Raw genomic sequence first — 5,854 nt, 5'->3', positions numbered from 1 at the left:
CAATTTGGACTCTGAAAATTCTCAAAGTACCTAAAACATACCCAATTTGGGACTCTGAAATTCTCAAAAGTACCTAAAATGTGCCTATGATGGACTTTGAATATTTTTAGAAATACCTATAATGTACCTAGTTTCAACTTAGTTTTTTTTAGACTACCTAAAAATGTGCCTCATTATGACTTCATTTCTGAATGTTTACAAAGTACCTAAAATGTACCTATTTTTGACTTAGGATTTTTCCATGCCAGGTCCAAGTATCTGAAATATGTTAGGATGGAGTAATATGTGACTATGATAAATTGATTGATTGTACATATTAAGACTTGAAATATATTCTACATTCTCAAATGTACTTCTTTCCTGTGTTTTCTGTGCATTAAATTACATGTAGTCTTGCAATTGGATGTGTCAAATTTCCTCAGAAATTTTTCGTTTAATTATCTTCAAATATATAATCATTATTTATAAACAATAATACTATAAATTCATTATTTTTCCTTTTCAAACATTTGTATAATCTTCTGTTCATCATTTAATCACAGTTATTTGAAAATTATAAGAAACAAATATGCTTGTGGTTTATGACGGTAATCAAAATCACAGGGCATTTGTAAACATGTAAATTTTCACCACCTGCATTGGCATTGACATAAATCTTCCCAAACGTGGCCAATTTTAAAATTGTGTTCTCACATCTTACAGGATGTAATAAAACCATGTTTTAGAACATTATGAAATAATTTTGATGACTTTCAGAACAGATTTACGTCAAAATACCTGTAATATTGGTGTGTTGAAATCCAGATTGAGATCGATGTACTTGCAAAATAAATCCTTTAAATTTACATACAATTAAACAACTATCCATACATTCCATTAAAAGGGGTCTGGGGCCCATTATCCAGCTTGGATTAAAACAAACACATCTACTTTATAGGTATGGAAAATTATCGTTCAAATTAGTGATAAACACACGTGTAGTGAACATGTTCACCAAGCTTCATGCCGTAAACCGATATGTATACAGTAAACAATTTTGTCGTAAATAGCTAGTCAGACCGATACTTGTGAGTAAATATTCTTTCCATTATAATAATACCAGGAATACTTTATTTATTTACTTTCATCAATCATCAACATCAAAATTGGTCGAAATATTTGTGCTGAAAGCTTCACTGACGTGACTGAGTCTAAGGCATTGTCTGCATGCCGGAAACCAACAGTAAACACCGTTGTAGTAAATACGCTGTCGCTGATTAAATTATCTTTCTACTAGAATAACACCAGAAACACTTCAGTTATACAATTAAATCAATTAACAACTTCACCAGTTGAAATATTTGCCGAAAGTCTCACGGAGACAAGGATTTGTCTATGATGTACAGGGGAATCCCGGTCGGGGGAATCCCTTTGTTAATCACGTGACTTTTCGCGGGGAAAATAGAGGAAGGTGTTTACGGAAGTATTTGAAAATGTAAACAACCCAGGCTCTCCTTTGCCGTGCCTACAGACGATGTTTTTGTCCTGTATACCACAGAAAATCAACTTGATGGGGGTTTATTTTCATGCCTGTTTAGCTGATTCATCAATCACGGCAAGTTTAATTTGTCAGAATTCAGGTACGTTTTCAATTTTCACCGTAGCTCAAATTACCGGTTACAAGCAGCAGGTTGTAAATTTAAAAAAATATCACAGAACCAAAATTTCTTGTTTTGGTAAATAAATAAGTCGTATAACTACTGAAAGCATGGCTTAGATTATTAGTATACCAATTATTTTTCATTAATTTTGGACATAATTTAGATGAGTTTGAACGATTTTGATAGTTTATTATTATTATTTTTGAATTCACGGTTTGAGAAGAAAATATGTAGGCCTACTGACGTACTGTCTATTTGTTCTTTAGCTCAAAAAGTGTCTTTTTATTGGTTTTGGTATGCAAGTTGTGATGTTTTGCACACCATATACTATTATTGAATTAAAAAAATGTAACTTGTAATATTAATATATATCTGGACGTTGTCTTCATGCTGGCAACAGAAAAGTAGGTCTCATCAATAATCGTCACCGACATTGAAAAGAAAGAGAATGCCCGGGTAATTTTCCTTAATATTCTGTTAAACAAAGCTGCAAAACTTTGATGATTGAAAGCTGTTACAAATATGCATGGAATATTTTTGAATACAAAGCATTTTATGGGTCCATATTTGCATGTAATTGGCTGGATTTTGATTAATTAAAATTATAATTCAAATATAAATATGTGAAATTTATTTTTAAATTGGATACATAGTCTTATATGAATAAAGAAATCAAGCTATAGGAAGTAGAAGATATATATTTATCTTCAATTTGTACATAAATATGAAATTAAAATTTATTTTGTTTATATTTTTTGGAATTTTATATACAGTGTATTTCATATTTATGGTTCTAATGATTTAGTATTTATCTTGGTGAAATTTACTTCTTGATGTATATATGATGCTTCCAATTAACTTGTAATGATTCATTTAATTTTTGTCAGGAATATCAGAATGGGCCATGGTGAGGAAAGAAGAAAACAATCACAAGTTAGACTGATAATTGGAGATTTGCACCAATCAGACAATTTCATTGGTAAAAATACTCATAAATATGGAAATGAATTGTGAATTATCAATGTTTGTGTGCAAAAGCAACGAATCAATTCATTCACAAATCTAAACGAATTAAAATATTAATTGAAATGATGATAATTCTAATTGAGAAAACCACTAACATATTACATCATTCTTATAATTATTATAATTGGTCGCTATCCTTCATTCATTTTTTTTTTACTTTCATCAGGTAATACTGCTGTGTGCATTGGAGTTAAAAAGTGGAGAAGACACTTCCCCCGGCATATACACTACAAAAGATGATTATATTAGGCGTGGTAATGTATGTAACAATTTTATTAAAAAAGATTAATTTCATGTACATGTAGGGTAAACTTCATGTTTAGTTTATTTTCAGTGTTGTATGCAAAGCAAATGTGACTTAAAGGTATTTAATAGTTAAATGAGGGGAAACAATTTAAAAAAAAAAAAAAAACTAAAATATCCTTTTTGGTGATAAAAATCAATTCTTTATTAGGTAATGTTCTTTTTCAAAAACTTTTCCAGGTCCTAAATGTAAAATCAAGACCTTGATTTCAAAGGGTTATATGATCACTTATAACCTTGATTTCGCTGGAACATATCATTGCAAAACTGAAGGCAGTTCAAGAGAAAAAACTGACCAATCACAGGCCTGCAGCAGATCTAGAGATTTAGTGATGCTCAACTTCAAAGCCATGCAATGTACAGTTAGTTGAGTCTTTTGATGTATATCAAAGGACCAAACTATCTTCTCATCTGATGTCATACACAGAGCCTTCAGTTTCGCTATGACATATTCCCAGGGTGTAAAAGATTATAAGTGATCGTAACCCCTGGAAATCTAGGATGGGCCAAGTATTACTAGGCTCTTATACCTATACTTCAATTCACTGGAACTTCTTGGTTTATATCTGGTGGGTTATCATGACCTACATTGTGACCTTTGACATACATATACAACTAAGAATAGTCTAACATATTTACAGTAGGACTTTAGTTAATGGTGGAGATGTGGAATGGTAGTCTCATTGAAAGAAATTCTTGTTGACTGTTAAATCAAAATGTGTAAGCATTTGTTTCCCTAAGTTGAGTAAAACAATTTTTAATGAGCTTATTATAATAAAGCGTTTGATTGGTTAATAATAGCGGGAATTTCAATATGTCTGCATCCAATGATGTAAAGTGGCCTTGCTTCACATTTTGTTAACTCTTGTTAACTCCTTCTGAATGTTTGCATATCTAGAATGCCGTTGTTTAGATGGTGAAAACCATTCATCAAATCTTTCAAAAACTGTTTCAGTGTTAAATTGCATTACTGATTACATATTTCGATAACTACTGGTGTTTAGATCTTTTGGATTCTTGCATGTTTTAATTATTACCATTATTCTTTCAGTAAACTCCAACAAGAATCACCAGAACAACTTATCCTGTGCAAATCCGTCCACATTGTGAAGAGATATATTCATCAGCTGCAATCGACATGGAAACACTGTACCCTTTCCCTAAGATTACATCGCCACATCCAGTGTCTTATGATGGATTAATTGATGTGAAAATGCTAAAAGGACATGGATAGTAAAGCTTTTGAAAATTACTGCATCGAACCGTGACTAATTTATTATCAAAAATATACATGTATCTTGAATGATGTATTCAACTATCAAAAATATTATGTTGATTATTTTTGTGACTTGCAATTGATCAGATTTGTTTTGTTTAAAAAGCAATTTTTAAAATTACAATAAACTTTTTAAATGTTTTCTATTTTCATATTTCTATATCATGTTTTTAATGAGTTGTGAGTTCATGTAGCTCTCGGGTACCTTTTAGGTAGCTTTCGGGTATGTTTTAGGTAGCTTTCGGGTATGTTTTAGGTAGCTTTCGGGTATGTTTCAGGTAGCTCTCGGGTACCTTTTAGGTAGCTTTCGGGTATGTTTTAGGTAGCTTTCGGGTATGTTTTAGGTAGCTCTCGGGTACCTTTTAGGTAGCTTTCGGGTATGTTTTAGGTAGCTTTCGGGTACATTTTAGGTAGCTTTCGGGTATGTTTTAGGTACTTTCTGGTATGTTTTAGGTAGCTTTCGGGTATGTTTTAGGTAGCTTTCGGGTATGTTTTAGGTAGCTTTCGGGTATGTTTTAGGTAGCTCTCGGGTACCTTTTAGGTAGCTTTCGGGTATGTTTTAGGTAGCTTTCGGGTATGTTTTAGGTAGCTCTCGGGTACCTTTTAGGTAGCTTTCAGGTATGTTTTAGGTAGCTTTCGGGTACATTTTAGGTAGCTTCGGGTATGTTTTAGGTAGCTTTCGGGTACATTTTAGGTAGCTCTCGGGTACCTTTTAGGTAGCTTTCGGGTATGTTTTAGGTAGCTTTTGGGTATGTTTTAGGTAGCTCTCGGGTACATTTTAGGTAGCTTTCGGGTATGTTTTAGGTACTTTGTATGTTTCGGGTATCTTTTAGGTATATTTCTCTGGGTATGTTTTAGGTAGCTCTTGGGTACATTTTAGGTAGCTTTTGGGTATGTTTTAGGTACTTTGTATGTTTCGGGTATCTTTTAGGTATATTTCTCTGGGTATGTTTTAGGTAGCTTTCGGGTATGTTTTAGGCAGCTTTCGGGTACATTTTAGGTAGCTTTCGGGTATGTTTTAGGTACTTTGTATGTTTCGGGTATCTTTTAGGTAGTTCTCTCTGGGTATATCATAGGCAGCTTTCGGGTACTTTTTAGGCACATCATGCCACTAGGCACATATTAGGTATACTAAACTGTGCCTAAAACATACCTAAAATGTACCTATATTGACTATATAAAACCCCTCATCATTCTCCCTCTTTTTCTTTCTTACCATAAAAGTACCTAAGGTATACCTTAGGTATACCTAAGGTATACCTTAGGTACACCTAAAAAAGTACCTAAAAGGTACCTATTTTTCCCCTGGGACATCAAACTAATGCAAGTTTCCCACATAAATCAAGTGTACACATTCACCAGATATCTGTCAAAACCACCCTGGATTACCACACTTGATTTTGGATTTTCTAATGTGTATATATATATATATATATGCTCCAAAATTTGCATCAATAATAATTGACTAGTGCATGTGTGCACACAAGATGTTGTATAACATAAACAGTGAGCTAATTTTTTTAGGAATCTTTTTGAATTTTTCAAAATCAAAAGGTGTTTCGGTTAATTTAAAGATGTATACAAGTTCATACTTTTAATATTTAATTTC

General features: G+C 32.5%; 1 long non-coding RNA gene across 2 annotated transcripts; it reads left to right on the top strand.

Annotated features, from left to right (window-relative positions):
- The first annotated feature begins 1,561 nt into the window (after positions 1 to 1,561).
- On the top strand, positions 1,562 to 4,386 carry LOC138313951 (uncharacterized). 2 transcript variants are annotated; one of them, XR_011207302.1, is made up of 4 exons: positions 1,562 to 1,619; positions 2,528 to 2,619; positions 2,833 to 2,925; positions 4,021 to 4,386. It is a non-coding gene; the product is annotated as an uncharacterized lncRNA (long non-coding RNA). The 2 variants fall into 2 exon arrangements; XR_011207303.1 differs by lacking the exon at positions 1,562 to 1,619 and adding an exon at positions 2,073 to 2,096.
- Positions 4,387 to 5,854: the final 1,468 nt, after the last annotated feature.

This window comes from Argopecten irradians, unplaced genomic scaffold (assembly GCF_041381155.1).
Source record: "Argopecten irradians isolate NY unplaced genomic scaffold, Ai_NY scaffold_1106, whole genome shotgun sequence".
NCBI lineage: Eukaryota > Metazoa > Mollusca > Bivalvia > Pectinida > Pectinidae > Argopecten > Argopecten irradians.
This window is presented reverse-complemented; position numbering and strand designations above follow the sequence as displayed.